At 43.6% G+C, this 25,566-nt stretch overlaps 1 protein-coding gene across 2 annotated transcripts in view; it reads left to right on the top strand.

Moving 5' to 3' along the window:
• The first annotated feature begins 331 nt into the window (after positions 1-331).
• Positions 332-25,566, top strand: part of SGMS1 (sphingomyelin synthase 1) — a 419,472-nt gene continuing 394,237 nt past the window's right edge. Inside the window, exon 1 of one of the 2 annotated variants that reach the window (XM_068258841.1) lies at positions 332-537. The gene's annotated coding sequence lies outside the window, so the exon portion shown is untranslated. Of the gene's footprint in view, positions 538-623; positions 678-25,566 lie in introns of those variants that run through there. The other variant, XM_068258842.1, reaches the window with a different exon arrangement.

Genomic DNA, 25,566 nt, shown 5'->3' with positions numbered 1-25,566 from the left:
TATTTGCAGTCAGTGTCCCAGCCCTGCTGTCAGTGTATGCAGTATAGCTGTATTTGCAGTCACTGTCCCCCTTGCTGTCAGTGTATGCAGTATATGCATTATTGCTGTATTTGCAACCAGTGTCCCAGCCTTGCCATCAGCGTATGTAGTAAGCAGACAGGAGCCGGGTAGCAGCATCTTCTCCTTTCATCCTCCATCCACATAATCTAGCGGTTTCAGGATGAGCGCAGAGGAGGGCGCTGTCCGCTAGGTGGCGCCAGACTTTTCCAGGCTGGCAGCAGCTGCTTAGCTCGTCTTGCTCTCATCACGGAGTCTCCAGCATGATAGTAACGCTGTGAATTGTGGGCAGAAGAGATTTCAGCCGCCCTCTCCCTCCACCCACACGCCGGGGAGCCCTGGGGAGAGCTCCTCCAGCTGACCCGCCCACCAGGGTGCCGGAGACTGAGAGAGGCTGCCTCCTCCATCCATCCATCCATCCCTCGGCTCAGCATCCTCCTCCTGTGCTGCCGAGCTCGGGACCTCTTCCTGCTGCCACAAGTGAGTACCTGGCTACCTAGATCCAGCTTGCTGTGACATGGCCCCCTCACCCTGCTCGTGACAGATCAGCCAGCCGGGTAGACTGGCGCTGTCCATGGAGTGTCTGGCCCTGGGGAGACTGGCAGTGCCCCTTGGTGAAGGTAAGGATTGGTGAGACTGGCAGTGCCAGTGGGTTAAGTGCAACACCTGGGGAGTCTGGTCGTGCCTCTGGGAAAGAGGATAGGTTGTTATAACTGTCAGTGCCCTGAAGAAGGCTGAGGGGTTGGCATTACCCCTGAGTTAGTGATGGATTGAGGAGACTGGCACTCTGGCGGTGTCCCTGGATTAATGGAAAGGTTGAGGAGGTTGGTAGTACTCCTGGATGAGAGGAAGTTGAGAGATTTAATGCACCACAAGGTGAGGAGAAGGGTTGTTGGAGACTGGCAGTGCCCCTGAGTTAGTATAAGGTGTGGGAGACTGGCAGTGCTCCTGGGCTAGTGGAAGGGTTTGAGAGACTGGCAGTTCCCCTGGGTTAGTTGAAGGGGTTGAGAGACTGGCAGTGCCCCTTGATTAGTGGAAGGGTTTGAGAGACTGGCAGTGCCCGAGGGTTAGTGGAAAAGTTTGGGAGACTGGCAGTGCCCCTGAGTTAGTTAAAGGTCCTGGGAGACTGGCAGTGCCCGAGGTTAGTGAAAGATTATGGGAGACTGTCAATGCCCTTGGGTTAGTGAAAGGTTCTGGGAGACTGGCAGTGCCCGAGGGTTAGTGGAAATGTTTGGGAGACTGGCAGTGCCCCTGAGTTAGTTAAAGGTCCTGGGAGACTGGCAGTGCCCGAGGTTAGTGAAAGATTATGGGAGACTGTCAATGCCCTTGGGTTAGTGAAAGGTTCTGGGAGACTGGCAGTGCCCGAGGGTTAGTGGAAATGTTTGGGAGACTGGCAGTGCCCCTGAGTTAGTTAAAGGTCCTGGGAGACTGGCAGTGCCCGAGGTTAGTGAAAGATTATGGGAGACTGGCAGTGCCCTTGGGTTAGTGAAAGGTTCTGGAAGACTGGCAGTGCCCCTGGGTGAGTGAAAGGTTCTGGGAGACTGGCAGTGCCCCTGGGTTAGTAAAAGGGTTTGGAAGACTGGCAGTGCCCCTGAGTTAGTGGAAAGGTTTGGAAGATTGGCAGTGCCCCTGGGTTAGTCAAAGGGTCTAGTAGACTGGCAGTGCTCCTGTGTTAGTGGAAGGGTGGGGGAGACTAAGAGCACCCCTGGGTTAGTGGACAGATCTGGGAAACTGGCAATGTCCCTAAGTGAGGAAAAGGGTCGGGATGAAAGAAGAGAATGACTGGGGAGACCAGCAGTGTTTTGGGGCAGCAAAAGGGTAGGGAGTTTGGCAGCAATCCTGGATGTGGAATAGGCTTAACATAGTATGTTGCATAAGTATGGATGTTGACTAGAGAGACAGGCTGTGTAATGGCATGTGAGAATGGCATTGCTATGGCAGATGTGCAGGCCAACACTGGCGAGTGGTGCCAATGTGAGGTTAACAGGTGTCTATAGCTAGCAATGGGCAACAGTAACTGACAGTGCCATGAGCTGGTCAGCCTGGTGACAGTAGTGCCGTAAATGGGAACTAGTATGGTTTAGGTGACCCAGCCGGAAACCTCATAGGGAACAGTTCTCCAGTCACAGCACCATCTACAACTAGAATCGTTGTCATTTGTCCTTATAGTGTGGGCGTAGCTTTTATTACTACCTATCTGAAACCTAAATGTTTTACAGGGTGCTATGATTGGAGAATTGTGGAAACAGAAATCAGTCATAGTACCAGAATTTCTCTATAAGTTTTCCCACTGAGTCACCTAAACCATAATGGCGCTGCAAGTGGTGGCCAGGCTGGTGATATTCAAAGTGCCACAGTTGGTCTGTTTGACAAGGGTGCTGTTAGAAGTGCTGTTCAGCCTGTTGTCATTAGCAGTGACATACGTGGTGGTCAGGCTGGGGGCATTAGCAGTGCATAACTGATGACTTTCTTTGAATGTGCAGCGTTACTGTGTAACGCAACGTGGGCACTGTGAACAGCACATTGATTTTTCATTACTGTAAGTTGGGCTCCATTACAGGCTGCTCTAACGTGCGCCTGTAACGTCCCACTGTGAAAGCAGCCTTAAAATAAAATGTAGATAAACACACATTTTGTTTGGCTATTTTTACGGCTTATCACAAAACTTAAATTACATTCCTGTCAAAATTTATGATGGATATTTGATTCTGAAATAATGCTACAGTGTGTATGTTTCACTATGACCTGTGAAAATAAAGTATTTTTAATGGTAAAAATCAATCTTATTGGCTCAGGGAACATTTATTCCCTTTCACCAATTAGTGCTGCAGCAGATAGAGCCCGAGGTTTTGCACAGGAGTAAGCCCACTCGTGCACAGCTGTGCTTCAGCTACACAACTTATATCTACGTCCTCGTGGCTTAGATGAAGTCACAGAGGACATAGATATACTGTAGTAGTGAAAAAAGTGGTTCAACATTTCCATGACTGTTTGTTTTTTTTGTCAGTTCATTCAAAATACCTTGTCATAAGCTGATAGAAAAAAATACCTTTTCTGCTGTTATTAGTATTGCTGTTTACATTACGCTGAATTCCCTTTTCTTATATTTCTCTTTGCCAACTGTGAGCTCCAAGAAAATGTGACAAGTCTAATTTCAATATTGTTATTAGTATAAGTGCTGTACAATAATGCTGTACAATAATTTTAATACATTCAGCTATGTATTAAAAATAACATTAACTGACTTTACAACAGGTGTTGCAAATGTGTATGCAAAAATAGAATATCGGTAACATTTACCAATATTCTCCTATTTACAGTGGTAATATTAGTTAGTAAAACATCAGTAAGTACTGATGCAATTTTGGGTCAGGTGACAGCAGCTACGTAATACAAAAGATAATTTTTCGCTAAAATGATTAGAGCCCTTTTCCACTGACTGTTCCAATCCAAAATTCTGATGGGACATTATTTTGCTGCCTCCACGGGCCCCTTAATTACCACTGTAATCGCATTGCCTCTTCTCCACTGCAGCGATTATACCTAATCTCATTTATATTGTTAGAGGCAGTTTTTTATGTGATTGCACTTTGGTAGTAGTCTATGGCAGCGCACAAAAATCGCATTGCAAGCGCGGTACTTTGCAATTTATATATGATTCACCTATGTGGCTTGAAGCCATGGCCCCAATCTCCTGAAAATTGTCCCATACATTATGATGATTGCACAAAATTAGCTGTGAATCATATGGTAAATGACTTTAGGAAACAGTTGCACAATTGCGTATGCCATTGAGATTTGCAGTGAAAAAAAGCAGGGCTGTGGAGTCGGTCCAAAAATCCACCGACTCCGACTCCTCAGTTTAGGATTCCACCGACTCCGACTCCACGACTCCGACTCCTCTAATTTGCATATTACAATTTTGTTGATTAAAAGTATGTAACATGAAATTCGTCTCTTAACTGCCAACGCTTAGGAATTTTACAAGACAGCTGAAGTGAGAAGGATATGTAGACTACTATATTTATTCCCTTTAGACTAAAACTAGTCCTTGGTAAGAGTACTTGTAAAAGGTACAAACCGGAACAAAGAACATCTATCAGGCCCTAGGCAATGTAAGTGTGGGTACATGTAAGAATGATGTGCAGGTACTCTGCAGGGAAATGAGGAGATTGTAAACAGACAACACCTCTGTGTTCAATGTGGACAGCATTCTCAGTGGATTCCCTGCAGCTCTGTGGGGAGTGCATATGTAGAGTATAGTACTACTGTGTAACAAAGTAAACCTGAGACAGATGAAATTAAAGTTTTATACATACCTGGGGCTTCCTCCAGCTGCCTTCAGGATAATCAGCCCCTCTATGTCCTCCTCCACCACCTGGATCTTCTGCTATGAGTCCAGGTACTTGAGCCAGTCGGGCGTAGTGCGCATGCACACACTCCGCCGCCAGGAGCATACTACACCTGTGCAGCACTATTGCGCAGGTGCAGAATGTTCCTAGCTGTGGGAGCGGCATGCGGCCGGACAGCGCTGACTGGCTGAATTACCAGGACTCATAGCAGAAGATCCGGGTGGTGGAGGACAGCGAGGGACTGATTAGCCTGAAGGGGGCTGGAGGACAAGTAACTAATTTTGACTGGTTTATTTTATTTTTGTGGACTAAGCACAGCTATTACTGTATATATACTGTATATATACATTATTTTTAATGACTATTATCTGAGAAATAGAACATTTTATCATATTTTCTATTTTAATTACAGTTACAAATTCATTAGGAGTCGGAGTCGGTGCTTTTTTTCCCGACTCCGACTCCAGGCACCCAAAATTGCCCGACTCCACGACTCCGACTCCACGACTCCGACTCCACAGCCCTGAAAAAAAGCACTCTTAGGGCCAGTGCACACCAAAAACCTCTACGCTAGAGGTTTTTGAAGCAGATTTTCAGAGCGATTCCTAGGCATGTTTAGAGACGTTTTCTAAACCTGCCTAGTGTTTTTTGGAGCGTTTTTGTGTAGCAGATTACAAATATTGTTACAGTAAAGCTGTTACTGAACAGCTTCTGTAACAAAAACACCTTGAAAACCGCTCTGATCTAGCGTTTTTCAGAGCGGTTTTCCACTTTCCTATACTTTAACATTAAGGCAGAAACGCCTCAGAAATCTAAAAAATGCTGCAGCCCCCGAGTTTGCGTTTGTGGAAAAAACGAAACTGCTCTAGTGTGCACTAGCCCACTCACTTTCATTAGCCAAGCGGCTTTCCCCCTGCAAGCGTTTTAAAAACCGCTCCAGATCCGCTCTGGTGTGCACCTGCCCTTACTCCTGCAGTGCGAATTCGTTAAGAATCACATGATTGATTTAATAATAAGATTTGCTGTCACAAATGGTACATCCCTGGCTGACTATCCTGTCCAGCCAATGAGTAATGTACAAATTGATCATGTGTTCCTCCAGGAACTTCTCCTGCAGGAGAGGTGATAACATCTAGCCCTGACCTGTCTCTATTAGTTGGAGTATATTGGAGAGGTCAGTTGGCAGTCTGGGCTGTTCAGAGCCATCTAAATCACCAAATTTCACAGAATTTTGTACGTTTGGTTTGGTAAATCATTTTGCATGGACTTTATTTCGCCTGCATGTTTTTCAGCTGTTTGCTGGAATTCTGCATTCATTATAAAATGTCCTTTTTTTGCTGAGATGTTTAATTTTATGTGAGAGTGTTGCGGTATCTGTACTGTGTGAATAAGTCATTTTCCAAGCCATGAGCTGGTGATCGGCACAGATGGATTTCGTATAAGGGCTTGGACCCACTAGGAATTGCTGCAGTGCATTAAAATCGTGGCAGCACTGTGTGTAGCGATTTCCAGGGCGATTGCACTCACATTTCCCGGCACTTAGAAGTGATTCTGATTAGCAATTTGCTGTTTTTTTTTTTTTTTGTTAAATAAACTTTATTATACTTACCTGGTTTCCAGATACCCAGCTTCTGTCCGGAGCCCCTCCCCCTAAAGGAAGAGGTCATAGGTGCTTCTATGGGACCAATCAAAGAAGCGCCTATGAACTCTTCTGCTATGGGGCGGGGCTGTGGATGGTAACCGGACATCCGGGCCCGGTAAGTATAAATAACTTTATTTAAATTTGTAATTTCTCGCCCCCCAAATTGCTGCAAAATGGCTTTTCAAAGCAATTTTACAGTTCTACTATACACAGCATTGAGTGCAAACTGCTGCATGTCCTGCGATAGCAATTAACCCTAATCTCAATTACACTAGTAGGTTCCCCACCACTCACTTTCATTGTTTTTGAGAATTGCCGGTGATTGGTGGTGGTCCCAAAATGCTGCCAAAAATGCCCTAGTGGGTCCCAGCCCTAAGGCTATGTTCACAGAGGCATTCCCTGTAAATGCATACAACAAGAAAGTGGCACCGCATGTTATTCACGCATTGTCGTATACAGTGAAGCATGCTTCACTGTCGTTATCGCATGCATTTGTAGTAATGCACTGCATGCACGCCATTATACCAGATCTGTGGAGTCGGTACAAAAATCTTCCGACTCCTCAGTTTATGAAACCTCCGACTCCAACTCCGACTCCGGGTACCCAAAATGGCTCAGACTCCGACTCCTCGACTCCGACTCCTTAGTCTAATACTTACCAGGGCTGTGGATTTTGTTCAAAATCATCCGACTCCTCAGTTTATGAAACCTCCGACTCCGGGTACCCAAAATGGCTCAGACTCCGACTCCTCGTCTCCGACTCCTTAGTCTAAAGGCTCATACACACATCAGACCATAGTCTTTTGAAAATGAAAGATCACAGACCAGTTTTACCCCCTTCCATGTAGCATGAGAGCCATACCTTCACAGTCTTTTCTATGGAGCTGAACTCCCCATCAGAAAAAAATCTTTGCAAGATGCTGCACACACAGATGCTGTACAGACACAAAAGATCAGTATCTGCAAAAGATCTGTTCCTGCCAAAGATCCGTTCCTGCAAATTGCATTCATAGTCTATGAGATCTGTAGATCATCATACACACCTTGTTTAAAGCCGCATCTACACGCGTAGATGCGGCCGCGATGCTCCTTATCAATCGAGCCGCTGATGCGGCTCGATTGATAAGATCCGACAGGACGGATCTCCGCACCGCCGATTCCCTGCTCGATCCCCGCGAGGGGACAATGGCAGGGAATCGTGCGGGAGATAAACGGCGCCGGCGGGGACGAGCGGGCACGAGCGGGGAATCGAATGCGGCGCACGCGCGGCGAGCGGGGACGCGGCGGGCACGCGGAAGAGGCGATCCGGCGGCTAATCGAGCCGCCGGATCGCTACAATGTCCCATGGTGTAGATGGGGCTTAACAGACATTCATCTGCAGATCAGATCCACCAGGATGGATTTTCAGATCTGCAGATGCTTGTCTGATCTGCAGATGAATGTCAGTTAAACAAGGTGTGTATGATGATCTGCAGATCTCATAGACTATGAATGCAATTTGCAGGAACGGATCTTTGGCAGGAACAGATCTTTTGCAGATACTGATCTTTTGTGTCTGTACAGCATCTGTGTGTGCAGCATCTTGCAAAGATTTTCTTCTAATGGGGAGTTCAGCTCCATAGAAAAGACTGTGTAGAGTATGGCTCTTATACTACATGGAAGGGGGGGAAATTGGTCTGTGATCTTTCATTTTCAAAAGACTATGGTCTGATGTGTGTATGGGGCCTAATACTTACCAGGGCTGTGGATTTTGTTCAAAATCATCCGACTCCGACTCCTCAGTTCATGAAATCACCGACTTCGACTCCGGGTACCCAAAATTGCTCCGACTCCTCAACTCTGACTCCACAGCCCTGCATTATACCGCACTGCACCTGCTGCAGTGTTAATGCCATAAAGGTAGCACAGTGTGGTAAGATGCAGTACAATGCATATGTTATGCTGCAGTTACCAGCCAGAATCCGTTATGTACAAGGCATTACTATTGTAGATTAGTGTGATATTTACTTTTCTACTTGCGCTGTGTATTGAATCCACCTAAAAGAGTTATCGCATTAGAGTCATATGCAAGAGGTTTGTGTTATGTGCTACGTAAGTGGCACACGTAAGGGCCTGAGCCCACTGCAGCTTTTTAAAAAAAAACGCATATAAACGCATGCGTTTTTTAAGCGTTTTAAAATGCGTTTAGAAGCAGTTTTAAAATGCATTCAAACGCTTTAAAAACGCATTTCAAAAAGCTTAAAAAAAAACGCATGTGTTTTTTTAAAACTCAGCAGTGGGCTCAGGCCCTAATGGTAAGAGAAATGTGTCAGTCGTTATTCCACATTAGAAAATGGAGAACGCTGTACTTGTTCATTTAACCAAAGAGGAGTCTGTCCCTGGCATTCATTTGCATTGCATGTGAGTGATAAGCTGAACCTTGCCTACAAAACATCAACTATTTTGTATTTACAAACTGTCTTTCATCCTGGATTGGTGCGCGAGTCAGATGCATTCATGCAGCCATCTCTGGGGAGGGATCGTGGCGTTGTGTTGCTGGAACTCTGCTGATCTTGGCACGAGTCCAGATGAGAGAGGAGACTTCTGGGTATATATTACAGATTGGTTACACTGAGCCATACTGTACTGCTGAGAAAGTGATTGCACTGAAAGTGTTTGTGTGGAGAGGCCTTTGCTGACATGAGACCTAGAATTCACAGGTTATACGCTGCTATTATGTATGCTCTATGTTCAGAGCTGGGGGTCCATTTGTTTAAAAATTATCACCAGTCTGCCTGTGCTGCTTTAAACTGGGATGAAATTCCAAAATGTAAATAAATCATACAATAAGATGTTATTTATCTAGCTTGCATATCCTGTTGTTTTTAGTGTTTACTATAAAATTTGAGAAATGTGTTATGAAAAAAAAGTAAAGGATATTTCTGCTGGTTTCCATTTTAACTGTTTTTCTGTGATACCAAACATGACATCACTTCTGCCCTTTACTTTTTTTTTTTTTTTTAACCCAACTCAGTGTTAATCTAGCACCTATTTTACAGATTAACGTACCTCCCACAGCAAAAATCACCTAGAAAACAGGCTTACATCACTGTGTAAACTCTTCAGACCAGGTTAAAAAAAATAAAAAAAACATGAGGACCGATTTTAAAATAAGAGGGGGGTTACATATATATTTGGGCCACTAGCTATTTTTAGACATTTTTTGCGGGGAATGTTACAACCCTCTTTAAGTTTAATTTCTGTTTTTTATTACCTTCTTTTTTAAATTGCATAGAAATTTCTTTTAAATATACAGGTCCTTCTAAAAAAATTAGCATATTGTGATAAAGTTCATTATTTTCTGTAATGTACTGATAAACATTAGACTTTCATATATTTTAAATTCATTACACACAACTGAAGTAGTTCAAGCCTTTTATTGTTTTACCCGTATATACTCGCAAGCAAGCCGACCCGCATATAAGTCGACCCCCCAACTTTTGCCTGAAAAACCAGGAAAAATGATTGACCCTCATATAAGCCGGGGGTAGGAAATGCTGGCCGCATGATTCCCCCCCCCCCCCAGTGTGTCCCAGTATAGCTAGTATAGTGCCCAGTATGGGAAGGTAGTGCCTAGTATAGCTAGTATCGTGCCCAGGATAGCTAGTATAGTGCCCGGGATAGCTAGTATAGTGCCCGGGATAGCTTGTAAAGTGCCCAGTATAGCTTGTAAAGTGCCCAGTATAGCTTGTAAAGTGCCCAGGATAGCTTGTAAAGTGCCCAGGATAGCTTGTAAAGTGCCCAGGATAGCTTGTAAAGTGCCCAGGATAGCTAGTATAGTGCCCAGGATAGCTAGTATAGTGACCAGAATAGCTAGTATAGTGACCAGGATAGCTAGTAAAGTGCCCAGTATAGCTAGTAAAGTGCCCAGTATAGCTAGTATCGTGCCCAGTATAGCTAGTATCGTGCCCAGGATAGCTAGTATCGTGCCCAGGATAGCTAGTATCGTGCCCAGGATAGCTAGTATCGTGCCCAGGATAGCTAGTATCGTGCCCAGGATAGCTAGTATCGTGCCCAGGATAGCTAGTATCGTGCCCAGGATAGCTAGTATCGTGCCCAGGATAGCTAGTATTGTGAAGTGCCCAGTATAGCTAGTATCGTGCCCAGGATAACTAGTTTAGCGCTCCCCCCGCCCCATGGCGGCTGCTGCGTGATGACGGAGGAAGTCGCAGAGAGCGGCTTCCTGGTTACTATGGGAACCTCTCTCTGCACTTCCTCCGTCATCACGCAGCAGCCACCGTGGGGCGAGCTGCTGTTAATTAAGAGCAGGACAGGGGAATAGGAAGCCGCGGAGCTAAGGTAATAGCAGTGGCCGCGGGGGGAGCGGGTGGGAGAGGGCGGGGGGAGCGGGCCGGACGACCCTCAGGCACATCACTCGCAAGCAAGCCGACCCCCCCCCAACTTTTGACCCACTTTTTGTGGGTCCAAAATTCGGCTTGCTTGCGCGAGTATATACGGTAATATTGATGATTTTGGCATACAGCTCATGAAAACCCCAAATTCCTATCTCAAAAAATTAGCGTATTTCATCCGACCAATAAAAGAAAAGTGTTTTTAAAACAAAAAAAGTCAACCTTCAAATAATTATGTCCAGTTATGCACTCAATACTTGGTCGGGAATCCTTTTGCAGAAATGACTGCTTCAATGCGGCGTGGCATGGAGGCAATCAGCATGTGGCACTGCTCAGGTGTTAGGGAGGTCCAGGATGCTTCGATAGCGGCCTTAAGCTCATCCAGAGTGCTGGGTCTTGCGTCTCTCAACTTTCTCTTCACAATATCCCACAGATTCTCTATGGGGTTCAGGTCAGGAGAGTTGGCAGGCCAATTAAGCACAGTAATACCATGGTCAGTAAACCATTTACCAGTGGTTTTGGCACTGTGAGCAGGTGCCAGGTCGTGCTGAAAAATGAAATCTTCATCTCCATAAAACTTTTCAGCAGATGGAAGCATGAAGTGTTCCAAAATCTCCTGATAGCTAGCTGCATTGACCCTGCCCTTGATAAAACACAGTGGACCAACACCAGCAGCTGACATTGCACCCCAGACCATCACTGACTGTGGGTACTTGACACTGCACTTCAGGCATTTTGGCATTTCCCTCTCCCCAGTCTTCCTCCAGACTCTGGCACCTTGATTTCCGAATGACATGCAAAAGTTGTTTTCATCCAAAAAAGTACTTTGGACCACTGAGCAACAGTCCAGGACAGCTTCTCTGTAGCCCAGGTCAGGCGCTTCTGCCGCTGTTTCTGGTTCAAAAGTGGCTTGACCTGGGGAATGCGGCACCTGTAGCCCATTTCCTGCACACGCCTGTACACAGTGGCTCTGGATGTGTCTACTCCAGACTCAGTCTACTGCTTCCGCAGGTCCCTAAAGGTCTGGAATCGGTCCTTCTCCACAATCTTCCTCAGGGTCCCGGTCACCTCTTCTCATTGTGCAGCGGTTTCTGCCACACTTTTTCCTTCCCACAGACTTCCCACTGAGGTGCCTTGACACAGCACTCTAGGAACAGCCTATTCGTTTAGAAATGTCTTTCTGTGTCTTACCCTCTTGCTTGAGGGTGTCAATGATGGCCTTCTGGACAGCAGTCAGGTCGGCAGTCTTACCCATGATTGCGGTTTTGAGTAATGAACCAGGCTGGGAGTTTTTAAAAGCCTCAGGAATCTTTTGCAGGTGTTTAGAGTTAATTAGTTGATTCAGATGATTAGGTTAATAGCTCGTTTAGAGAACCTTTTCATGATATGCAAATTTGTTTATAGGAATTTTGGGTTTTCATGAGCTGTATGCCAAAATCATCAATATTAAAACAATAAAAGGCTTGAACTACTTCAGTTGTGTGTAATGAATCTAAAATATATGGAAGTCTAATGTTTATCAGTACAATACAGAAAATAATGAACTTTATCACAATATGCTAATTTTTGAGAAGGACCTGTAAAAGGTTTTTTGAAAATATTGTTAATAAAAAAAAAAGAAAGAAAACTACTTGTTCCACCCGGTAATCGATCCCCAGCATGTGACCTTGGCCTGGCCACACTCTGTCAACCGGAAACACTCCCTCCTTTAGTCCCATGGGTATGCAGGGGTTAAATGTAATTGTCAGATGAAACCACACATCTCTGCTGATTGACAGCTTATTTTGGCTTCATACTGACCTAGAAGCTAGGAGTACACTAAACAGAATCGCTAGTGTTGTGGGAAATGCTAGCATGTTTGACCAAAATGAAAGTCTGTGGGCCGCATGAAAAAAACACATATACTGTATGTGCGTTGTGCAGTGTGAATTTTTCAAAATATTTCTCAAAAATGCTTTTAAAATGCACATAATGTATTTCAGTGGAGATGCAGAGGACTGCATTTGTCCATGCATAGTTTGTGTTTTATTATTAAATATGATACTGTATTTTGCTCCATTGAAAAAGGGGGAAAAAATTAAAAAGCCCAAATGCACCAAAATATATGAAAAACGCATCTAAAAATTCAAAAGGGCACAGTGCAGAAAATTCATGGTTAATGTGCTCCTAGGCAGCTGGAGATTGCTGGGAGAGGATCAGGATCTAGTGAAAGATTTATTTTCCTTTGATATTGAAAATGGACCAATGAAATGCCACCTCAGTGGGATTAGATTGGTGCATTTTCAAGCTGTATACATAGGTTTACAAACTTTGCATAATCCCACATCACCTTGGCATGATTTACATCTCATTGACCATCCCTAATTAAACATAAACATAACATAAATAACAATGTTTGTGCTTTATGATAATAAGTATGTATGAGCTGAGGAGTGGGTTCGTTCTTTACTGTTACAGTGCATGCAAATATGCAAAATGGGCACCGTGTAAATGGCCACTAGTAGAATATCAGTAAAATTAATGATATTGTGCAGTGGTCATTTTGATTGGTAAAATATTGGTACATTTTTTTGTTTCAAACATTTTTTCTTATTCTACCACCCCAGCGATCCCTAACCTAAACCCCACACAGACCCCGATCCCTAACTGCCCCCACCCGCAAACCCGCCAATAACCGTAACACCTTCGCCATTGTACACACTAAAATAATCAGTTAAAGGGAATGTCCAAGCAAAATAAAAAAATGAGTTTCACTTACCTGGGGCTTCTGCCAGCCCCATGCAGCCATCCTGTGCCCTCGTAGTCTCTCACTGCTGCTCCAGTCCCCCGCTGGCAGCTTTCTGACCTCGGAGGTCGGCGGGACGCATTGCGTACATTTTTACGCATTCCCGCTAATGCAGGAACATTAACACATACATTTTTACGCATTACTGGTTTAACGCGTAAAAAATTACGCATTAAACCAGTAATGCGTAAAAATGTATGTGTTAATGTTCCTGCACTAGCGGGAATGCGTAAAAATGTACGCAATGCGTCCCGCCGACCTCCGAGGTCAGAAAGCTGCCAGCGGGGGACTGGAGCAGCAGTGAGAGACTACGGGGGCACAGGATGGCTGCATGGGGCTGGCAGAAGCCCCAGGTAAGTGAAACACATTTTTTTATTTTGCTTGAACCTTCCCTTTAAGTTTGCCCATTAATATGTGTGCCCAGTGTTCTCCACAAGTCCTATCAGCCAGGCGCTCCGCCCGGCTAATTATGCTGAGCACCTGGCTGACTCTCACTCTCCTCCTCACTCCCCTCCTATCTGAATGGCCGACAATCCTGCAAACCTGAGTCATGTAATCCAGGCATCTTCCTCTAGGGGGCAGCAGCGCTGTACACTGTTACAGTAGATGATCTTCCTTACACTCTGCTGCTGACACACTTTGAGAGAGCTGCTAGCCTGTGCCTCTCATCCTCATTAATATTCACTGCCCTCCTGGTGTGTGTGTGTGTGTGTGTGTGTGTGTGTGTGTGTGTGTGTGTGTGTAGTGTGTGATTCCTGTGTGCCTCTGGAGGTGGCTCTGGAGCCCTTGGCATTTGCCCAGGTTGCCCTTAACCACTTCACCACTGAGGGGTTTTACCCCTTGAACACCAGAGCAATTTTCACCTTTCAGCGCTCCTTCAATTCATTAGTTTATAACTTTATTATTACTTATCCCAATGAAATTAACTATATCTTGTTTTTTTCGCCATCAATTAGGCTTTCTTTAGGTGGGACATTATGCCAAGAATTATTTTATTCTAAATGTGTTTTATTGGGAAAATAAGAAAGAATGTGGAAAAAATTATTATTTTTCAGTTTTCGGTCATTATAGTTTTTAAATAATGCATGCTACTGTAATTAAAACCCATGAAATGTATTTGCCCATTTGTCCCGGTTATAAAACCGTTTAAATTATGTCCCTATCACAGTGTTCTCCCCAGGCTCTTTTTGCCGGGTGCTCCACCCGGCTAGATTTGGTGACCACCCGGCTGTCATCGGCTCACCTCTTCACCTCCTCCTATGCTGTAAGCAGAGTTGCCCTGCATTTTCATCTCGCCCCACCCGGCTACTATTTCATGCCACCCGGCTGGAAAAAAATTCTGGGGAGAACACTGCTATCACAATATTTGGCACCAATATTTTATTTGGAAATTAAGGTGCATTTTTTCAGTTTTGCATCCATCCCTAATTACAAGCCCGTAGTTTATAAAGTAACAGTGTTGTACCCTCTTGACATAAATATTTAAAAAGTTCAGTCCCTAAGGTAACTATTTATTTATGTTTTGTTTTTTTATTGTATTTTTTTTTTTATTATTACAAAAAAGAAAAATTGGGGAATGTGGGAGGTAATGAGTTAATTTATTGTGTAAAACTAATGTATTTGTATATGTAAAATGCTTTAGGGTGTAGTTTTACTATTTGGCCACAAGATGACCACAGTGAGTTTGTATTCATGCGACCTGTAAGCGTCCGGAAGGACGCTTACAGGAAGCAGTATGAGGCTGGGAAAATCACAATGATTGCGCTGTTTCTCATAGAAGCAGCAGATCATTGCGGGGGCTTAATCAACGAACGGGAATGCATTTTCCCGTTCATTGATCTCCGGGCGATCGGGTGCCGATGTGCATGAGCGGCGGGAACGCGGACAGCGGCGGTAGCGCGGGAGGTACGCATTTATCTGTTCCTTGGTTTTTTAAGGGTACAAAAAGGGACGGAGAAATCCGTACCGCGGGGGGTAAAGTGGTTAAAGTGGTCTGAAAGCCAGCATTTCTACTTTGCTCTAAAAGATTCCTCACAGCTTGAAAGCTACTATCCCAGATTTTTTTTTAAAGCAAAACATCACTAAAATGTTTAAACAAAGTATTTTGTCCTGCTATTTAGCTGCAAATCCACATCCAAACTAGTGATAACAGTATCTTTGTTTACATTCCAATGTTGTTACATTGTGTGTAAACACAGTCTAACAAGTTAAAAGGAACTCTCTGTGCTTCAGACACACACACAGCTCAGAATAGCTCATTAAAAGATGTTAATATATAATAAAAAGCAGTTTGAATAAAATGCAATGAGAGCTATTAGGGCACGATAAAGTACACTTAGAAAACGTGTAATTTGTAAACAGACAATATTACTTGTGCACAAAAGCAAATATGATAACTGTATGAGTAATAAAAGTAGGAAAACACATTTTTATTGAATGTTATGTCGGAGTTTCAGACCACTTAAAGGAAGTGCCAGCCCTACGTTTCACTGTCCCGTGCGTACGTTTTAGTACACAACACGGTCAGTTGGGTGCAGGGCGAGACGAATGACGGCTCACCTTGCTGCCGCTGAATCACCAGGTGGCGTTACATACTATTCCCCCTCCGAGTCATAGCAACTTGGAGGGAGAAGTAATTTGTGGTTTGGTGATTGCCGGAACTCTGAATTACCCTTATGTGGGGCACAGACTATAGCATTGCAGCTATACTTGCGCCTTCAACTAGCGCTACGCAACTCCGTGCCCAGATGACCTGCTTTGCTGTCCTGCTCCACCTGGCTACATTTTCCTGGGACTCGGCTGAAAACCATTCTGTGGAGAACGCTGCGGTGCCTCTGGAGCACCCAAACTTCTGTTTTGCTGCCAGCGCACATATTTGCAACCACCCAGTAGACAGTCATAACAAAAGTAGCATCACCAGACTTGGTGACTGATAGCTAGGCCCTATTTCGCTCTGTGGAGCCAGTATATCTTTGCTGCACTGCCGCAAATTAAGACCTTTCAGATAGTTACAAAGCTTGGCTTGACAAATTTTAAACACGCATTCATTTTTAATTTTTGATGCCTAAAATCTTCCAGATTCAAAGATTTCCTAAAAAACGATTTTATTTCCAAACCTACTAGATAAAAGAAAAAAGAATAACTGTTTATCTCTTTAAATGGAGTTGCTTGGTTAAGTTGTGAGGACCTTATTAATGCGTTTCATTGAGTTCCTGCATTTGGAGAGTTCTCAGACAGAGTCATGAGGGAAATAGTGCAGCACAGAAATCAATTGATCGTTTGTCCGCACAGACAACAATGATGTATGCAGCACAAAGGCTAGCAGATTCTACTCAATCACAGCTGTGCCGTGCATATGACTGCTGCCCATTTCATGCCATTCAGACAGCTGCTGCTCACAGCTGCTGCAGAAACTTTTCTCCCATCTCTCACTAGCGGAGGAACATTTTTATTGGTGCATTTTCTTACAAGGAAGGAGGAGAATGGATGCTATGAGCCTCAGAATAGATAGCAGCAATTTGAACAGGATGTTTACTTACAGAAGAAGGATTTACACTACAAGGCTGAGCTGATGTAGTCTAGTAGCAGTGCTGGCTTTAGACTTAAATACATGTTTGCCAAGCTGGTAGATTTTAGAAAGAGGCTAAGATCAATAAGATATATTTCTAGAGCATGTTTAAATAAAGCGAGAATGCAAATGAGCCAGATTTAAAACTTGCCTCCCTCAACCTGATAAGTCTTGCTATCTCACATCATATCTGTACATGCTTTGGCCTTATCAGTCATCATTTTTTTGACAGAGGTTCTCTATATGGTGCCCATACACGGTTTTGACACACGATCTTACTATGGTGCCCATACACGGTACAATTTAAAAAAAAAATTTGATCAGAGAAATTCGATCAATTATTCCATTTGAACATTAGTTTTTAAAAATAATTTTTGAGGTACTATATACGAACGTTAGATTTTTCTGAAAATCACAGAAAAATATGGAATATGAAAAAAAAGTTGGTTCAACTAATAGTATTTTCTTAAACAGCCCACCACACACTATACAATTTTACAATCACCCAGATTTTTACAATGTTTGATCAGATTTTTATGGAAAAAATGGAATAATCGTTGTTTTTTTTTTTCTAGATTGAAAAAAACAAGATTCTTTCCAATTTTCTCTCTATTCAATTGTTTTGGTCGAGTTAAACGGGAAAATTGATTTTTTTAATTGTACCGTGTACGGGCACCATAAAACCCCACAGAGCTTGTACTTTTTCAGTAGGGCTTATTTATTGAAGCACAGGGTGAATGGCATTACCGTGTGCCAGCAAGTTGGCTGATTTCACTTTAACATACTGAAAGCTAAGTGGTCACCATGGTTTCCAATTAGGAGCACATCCTCACCTATTTTACTGCTTTAGGTTTTATATCCATCATTCTGGCAGGGTGAGCCTCTCTTTCCATGGACGGAGCTTGCCACGCCTCAGAGGTTGTTTAAGGCTTCTTGATGTGAACGGTGACTTCTTTCTTGGCTTCACTCAGCAGTTCATAATGGGTGTGTTGTACTTTGGCGAGCATAGCCATGGCATTTGGGGAATGCAGTCACAAGCATTCTGTACTGTCAGATGTAGCCACACCTGGTATCAGTGATCTTTTATTCTTCCTCAAAGGCGAACTACTCTGAACATGTGAGATTGAGAGGAGAGGCCCCAATAGAGGTGAACTATATATTCAGTGCTTTCCTGAGGGTAGGTACTTACTCACATGACCTCAGCACTATAATAAGATTTTTTTAAATTGGCAATACTGGGTAACTGGGCTATTTCGCAATTTCTGGTTACCCGCAGAGAACAGCCACCAGGTCTTTTTCTTGTAGCACATAATAGGCTATGTTAACATTGGCTTTTTCTCAACATTTGCTATACTGGAAAAAAAGTCTGTTTAGCATTTGTGGAAAATAAATCTTACAAGTAATTTCTATTTAACTTTTTAGACTGATGTTAACCCCAGGGCTGTGGAATCGGAGCAATTTTGAGTACCTAGAGTCAGAGTTGGAGTCAGTGGTTTCATAAACTGAGGAGTCATAGTCGGGTAATGTTTGTACCAAAACTACATCCCTGGTAACTATTAGACTAAGGAGTTGGAGTCGGAGTCAGAGTCAAAACCATTTTGGGTACCTGGAATCAGAGATGGAATTGGAATCAGTGGTTTAATAAACTGAGGAGTCGGAGTTGGATGATTTTTGTACCGACTCCACAGCCCTATTAACCAGGGCTGTGGAGTCGGAGTTGGAGTCGGAGCAATTTTGGCCACCCGAAGTCAGAGTTGGAGTTCGGAGTCGTTGATTTCATAAACTGAGGAGTAGGAGTTGATGATTTTGTACATAATCCAAAGCCCAGTTAAGTATTAGACTAAGGAGTTGGAGTCGAGGAATCGTAGTCGGGGCCATTTTGGGTACCCGGAGTCGGAGTTGGAGTCGTGGTTTTATAAACTGAGGAGTCGGAGTTGGAGTCGGAAGATTTTTGTACCGACTCCACAGCCCTGCTATTAACCCCCCAACTCTCCCTAAAAGTTGTTGGGCATCATTATAGACTTGCATTAGGATGACAAGCAAATTATGAATTCATATCAGTTGCGGGATGCCTGTGGGTGGATGTAGCAAGATGATTTAGTTGAAATTCCTAAATAGTCTGGAGCAGCCATATGTAAAAATTGCAAAGTTGCAAAGTTCAGTGTAGTTGCAAAGGAGAGCTGTGCAGGTATCATCATGTTAGTGTGCTCAGGCCCTAGGTGCTGCACTCCCCAACCATAACCCTCGAAGCATCTGCTTGAAGCACATCTGCCAGCTGGTGACTTGATTTAGGGCTGTTTCACATGGCTGGTTGGTCGTTTTTGCCAATGCTAGATTGTTTTCTGCTACAGAGCAGAACAGCGTATTTGCATTGGTTCCCGTCTTTCCATTATCTAATAACGTTTTGATCACCTAGAGCAACGCTGTCCAACTCCATAGGCGGGGGGTGTGTCTAGCACTTTTTTTTTTTTTTAGTTGGAGGCAGCAGAACATCAATGTCCTGGCTTTGGGGAGTTAGTGGAGCCAAGTGCAAACAAAAGGTGGGCGTGCCAGAGGAGGGGGCCTGACACAAAAAATAGTCCAAGCAAGTGAGTTGGCCCGGGGCCGGCAGTTGGACAGACCTGCCCTAGAGAGAGAGAGAGGGAACTGCCAATGCAGCCAGCAATAGAAGCTACATGCAACGTCTTGAGAAATTCGATCTACCGCGGCATTTGCACACTCAACAGCAATCTACGGTAAACTCGTTGAGATGAATGCTTCCATTCATCTCAATGAAGGATGCGTTGGATCCTGGCGGAAAACAACGGGGACAGATGCCGGCAGCTGTCTGTCTGAACCAGTCCGTATGGCTACAAATCCCGTTATTCTTGCATATATGTCGTTAGCTTTGGCCTGCATGTATTATGTGTCATTTATGTAAGAGCATTTTCCAAACATCATTTAACTTGTGCTCTCAAAGATAATTCAGTTAAGATTGATATATATACAAGCCTCAACAGTGAGTACTAGATTCCTATGGGAGAAGCATGCTTCTAGTGTGCAGATAGAGTATTGAGCCATATTGTACTGTGTTGGTTACAGAATTGAATATGTGCCGCAACATAGCACATTGATGGTACCGCTGTTAAATCGCATGTCACCTGTGTCTTTGTACACTCTGGCTGTATTCCATAATGCAAAACATACAAGTGTGTTTGTTTTCTGCATAAAGGACTACATTTGTGAAAAGTGGAAAATACCTGGAAACACATACAAATAAGAAGTACATTTCTTCCAAAGTGAAATGAGCCATAAATTACTTTTCTCCTCTATTGCTGCCACTTAAAGCAGGTACCGTAGTAGAAATCTGACATAAATGACAGGTTTTGGATTAGCCCATCTCCTCATTGTTAGTTTGCAGGGTTTTCTTTATTTTCAAAAACACTTAGTGAACAGCAGTTATTCCATCCAACTGCCAAAAAAGTTTTCAGTGAGGCTGACCATGCTGAGAATCCCCCATGAAAAGATGGTCTAGTCCAAAACCAGTCGGTTCTGTCAGATTTCTACTACCTACTGTAAGTGACAGCAACATAGGAAAAAGGTGATTTATGGCTCATTTTACTCTGGAAGAAACCTACTCCTTTATTGTATGTGTTTACATTTTAACATTTTTTCATGATAGTGGTTCTTTAACAAATGAGTTGTACGATGTATGTTTCTGTATGTTTCTGTTTCACCTACCTTCACACAGGACCAAAAATGAACATTCTGATGATGAAGTAGCGTTGACTAATGACTAAGCAGGAAGTTGCAGAGCTAAAACAAAGGTGGGGCCTTTCTGGATGTGCAGTGTAGCAGAGGTGCCTGAATTACAAAACGCGGGCAGATCTGCAAAGGTTTTTGGAAAGTAGAAACGTTTGTATTATGTTTTTCAGTTCTGTACTTGGCCATCAGCCTTAAAGAGACTCCGTAACAAAAATTGCATCCTGTTTTTTATCATCCTACAAGTTCCAAAAGTTATTCTAATGTGTTCTGGCTTACTGCAGCACTTTGTACTATCACAGTCTCTGTAATAAATCAATGTATCTTTCCCTTGTCAGACTTGTCAGCCTGTGTCTGGAAGGCTGCCAAGTTCTTCAGTGTTGTGGTTCTGCTATGCACTCCCCCCTCAGGGGGGAAAGAAACACACAAATGATCTCTTGAGATTCAAAAGGAAGGGTGTATACAGCCTGCTTGTGTATGGATGTATTTTCTATGTGTGGACATACTGTACATCAACCTACTTCCTGTTTTGGTGGCCATTTTGTTTGTTTATAAACAAACTTTTTAAAACTGTTTTTAACCACTTTTAATGCGGCGGGGAGCGGCGAAATTGTGACAGAGGGGAATAGGAGATGTCCCCTAACGCACTGGTATGTTTACTTTTGTGCGATTTTAACAATACAGATTCTCTTTAAGTTCCATTTAAACACTGCTTTGTATTTATTTATTTTTTTTTTTTATTCCCACTATAGCAGTAAGCAAAATTTGTTAATTTTCTGGCAGCCCTGTAGCACGTATTTCTAGAACCAGTAGAGGCATCAGGGGACTAAACAGATGTGAAAAGAAGTAATAGGCTGCAATTTTACTGATAAACAAGAGTAGCAGACTTGACTGAATGGAAACAGGAGAAAATGTACAGCCATGGAATTCGCTTCCTTGATAAAGCAATAATAGCCAGTATTCTCTTTAAATAAAACCCATCTATACAAAAGCTGATTGGAGGTCAGCAAGTTCATTCGTTCTCTCGTTCTGCCATAATGTCATTAGCTGGCTCTTTTTCCAGGAAATATGATTTTCTGCTCTGCTTATAGAAGAATTCTGTCTTTCAACCTCAATCTTGTTAGGAGGAGGAAATAATAAAGGAGATATTACATTTCTCAAACTTGGTTTGTCTGTGTAGAAAGCATTGCACTTCAAATCAGCATTATGGCCTCACTACGCCATGTGAAATTCCTAGTGCTGTAAACACAAAGCAGCACAGTGTGTATTGTCTGTCAGTATGCAGCACTGAGCACAGTGTGTATGTTGTCTGTCTGCAGCACTGAGCACAGTGTGTATGTTGTCTGTCTGCAGCACTGAGCACAGTGTGTATGTTGTCTGTCTGCAGCACTGAGCACAGTGTGTGTTGTCTGTCAGTATGCAGCACTGAGCACAGTGTGTGTTGTCTGTCAGTATGCAGCACTGAGCACAGTGTGTGTCGTCTGTCAGTATGCAGCACTGAGCACAGTGTGTGTTGTCTGTCGGTATGCAGCACTGAGCACAGTGTCTGTCATCTGTTTGTTTGTCTGCAGCACTGAGCACAGTGCGTGTTGTCTTTCAGTAAGCAGCACTGAGCACAGTGTGTGTTGTCTGTCTGTCTGTAGCGCTGAGCACAGTATATGTTGTCTTTCGGTATGCAGCACTGAGCACAGTGTGTGTTGTCTGTCTGTCTGTAGCGCTGAGAACAGTATATGTTGTCTTTCGGTATGCAGCACTGAGCACAGTGTCTGTCATCTGTTTGTTTGTCTGCAGCACTGAGCACAGTGTGTGTTGTCTGTCAGTATGCAGCACTGAGCACAGTGTGTGTTGTCTGTAGCTCTGAGCACAGTGTATGTTGTCTGTCGATATGCAGCAGTGAGCACAGTGTCTGTCATCTGTTTGTTTGTCTGCAGCACTGAGCACAGTGTGTGTTGTCTGTCAGTATGCATCGCTGAGCACTTTATTAGAAACACTATACTCGGGGCTGGATTTCTGGAAAGGCAACAGAGACCTGGGCCTTGGGTGGCTGTAGGCCAAGGGGGGTGGCTAAACATGGATAAGGAGTTACTGAATATGGAAGTGAAGCCTGCAATTGGAAAGGAGCATATGGAAGCAGAGAGCTGCTGCTCAAGGGAGCTGTACATGACTTTTAGATTTACATCCATGTTGACAGGATTGTATGATGCACTTTCTGCAGATTTGTCAGCTGTACATTTGCAGTGCTACGATTCTCCTGTTCTGCTGCTTCCTAAACCACCGCCATCTTGGGCTTTACACAGCTCGGTAAACTGGCTCCAAGAATTCGATTTGCTGATGCAAATTTCTAACTCAACCCTGAGTTTGGCTCAACAGAAATTATTATTATTTAGCATTTATATCTCGCCGACATCTTCCGCAGTGCTGTACAGGGTATAATGTCTTGTCACTTAATTAAATGGAGATGCATCAGTCAAGGCTGTGTTTTTTTTCAGTCCTATAATGGTTTTGGGGTGCTTTCAATATTGCCATATGTTAATGGGCGTAAGATATTACTGATATTGAAATTTTTGAATTTCCATTCCTAACACTAACCTCCCTCTCGATGTCTCACACTAACCTTCCTACCTGGCCCCGTGAGGAAACTTGGGTGTCCAATTTCAGCTACTAGTATATCTAGAATAATGATATTTTACTATAACTTAACCTAACACTATTCTCACACAAATTAATCTCTTACTAATGCCTAACCTTACCCCGCTCCCCCACCAAGTCTAAGCCTTACAAACGCCCCCATACTGACTCACTCTTAACCTTTAAAAACACCCCACCACAGGCCTAACCTTAACTGCCTTCCCCACACCTAACCTTTAAAGGAAGTGAGGTGTGACATGATGAGATAGACATGGGTATGTACAGTGCTAAGCACACTAATAACTATGCTGTGTTTCTTTTTCTCTTTCTCTGCCTGAAAGAGTTAAATATCAGGTATGTAAGTGGCTGACTCCGTCCTGACCCTGACAGGAAGTGACTACAGTGTGACCCTCACTGATAAGAAATTCCAACTATAAAACTCTTTCCTAGCAGAAAATGGCTTCTGAGAGCAGGAAAGAGATAAAAAGGGTCAGTAGTTCATAGATTTTAACTCTGGCATACTTCAATGAATGTGTCATTGAGCAAAAACAATAAAACCGTTAAAACTTAAAAAGTAGATTTAAACATAAAATACAACTGTGGAATATCTTAAAAAGTCATTTTTATGAGAAGGAAGATAAGGCCCGAGGTGGTGCAGAGCTCACAGCGAGTACATCTTTACCAGGAAGATAGATATAATAGTTTATTTCATTAGTTTATTTTCGCTTCGGGTGTCCTTTTAAAGGACAACTGAAGTGAGAAGTATATGGAGGCTGCCATATTTATTTCCTTTTTAAAGAGTAACTGTCAGGCTACAAAAGCTAATTTAAACCTCTATTCTCCTGTGTTAAACAGTTTAGAAGGAAGCCAAAAAGGCATTAGTGAAGATAAAAATCTCTCTTACATTTGATGTGTGCTTATCAATAAGCTGTTATTCTTAAGAAGATGCAAGCTGCATACCATACTGCAAAGCATTCTGGGGCTCTCCCCTCGGCTGCTAATGAGAAGTTACAGGGTCAAGTAACAATAGCATGTAACTCAGTCCAGGGCACAGCACTGATAAATCTCCCGGCAGAGTACACTGCAGGAGTCCGCTATTGTTCCTAGCCACATGGCTAATTAATATTCACTGCACACTAGTGTTATTCAGTACGAGCTTTTCTGTGATCAGGGAGGACATGACGACACATTTGGCTTCATAGGAGACAGACAAACATGGAACCTGCCATGAGCTGTCAGGAGCATCATTCTCTGCATATACTATATAAAAATTCTGTGAAATCCAAACGTGGACAGTGAAATGCATATGTAATGTAAGTACAGCCTATATTTAGCTACTGATATATGTGTTTATATTCTCTGAGACCTTATACCTAACAGCTCCTCTTTAAGCTAAACCAGATGCCTGGCTGTCCTGCTGATCCTCTGCCTCTGATACTTTTAGCCATAGACCCTAAAAAAGCATGCAGCAGATTAGGCTCTACTGTGAAATTTGGGTGCCTGATAAATTTTACAATCTAGCCGCAATTTATAGTGACGCCCAAGTTTCTTGCGCCACCCTACCTGCTATCTTATACCTAATGCTGGGGATACACGGTACGTTTCTGTACGGTGTATCGACCAGCTGATAATATTCAGCTGGGCCGATCATGCTGCTCGACCCGCGCCCGCTCGATTCCCGCCGGCGGACAATGGCAGGGAATCGAGCGGTGATGAGGAAGCGCCGGCGAGGACGAGCAGCAATCGATCCGCGCGGACGAGCGGAGATGCGTTGGCATCGAGCCGCTGGCTCGATCCGGCGCACAAAACGAGCCGTGTATGCACGGCATAACACTAACCCTCGAGGTTCAGCTATCTTATAGGTGAGCCATGTCCTTGTTCCTGTCCCCTCACATCTTTGCTACTATGAGCCGAACTCTTAAATGATCCGTGTGCAGTCCCTACCGCTATTTGAGTCAACTCATAACCATTCCATGCACTGGGCTGTAATATATCCGAGCTCCCTTACCTAAACTAAGCCTCCGATGCTCCATAGCCACACATTTACATGCGGACCATAGAGTTGCTGAGTAGCAACGAGTGCCACCCTTTGCAGTTTTGGTGAGTGAGCGCCCTCTGTGGCCTCAGCTTTCTGTTCTGACAGTACTGCTAGCCAATGAGATGTGACATGTGCATTCCAAAATGCTTCTTGCGCACCATAGCTGTGGTTATGTGAGAGGTACTTCCGCCTTTCTGTCAGCTCTGGCTATTATTCTTTCTTTTCTCCACCAAGTCATTTTCACCAGCAGAAAATCTGGGGCTGTACTAACTCTAGAGGCTGTTTCCCTGGTTCAGTTCGCATTTCTCCTGCATTTTCACAGGAGAGATTTTATCAATAACATACCATTTCATCCACCAGCAAG

The sequence above is a fragment of the Hyperolius riggenbachi genome, chromosome 10 (assembly GCF_040937935.1).
Source record: "Hyperolius riggenbachi isolate aHypRig1 chromosome 10, aHypRig1.pri, whole genome shotgun sequence".
Lineage (NCBI taxonomy): Eukaryota > Metazoa > Chordata > Amphibia > Anura > Hyperoliidae > Hyperolius > Hyperolius riggenbachi.
This window is presented reverse-complemented; position numbering and strand designations above follow the sequence as displayed.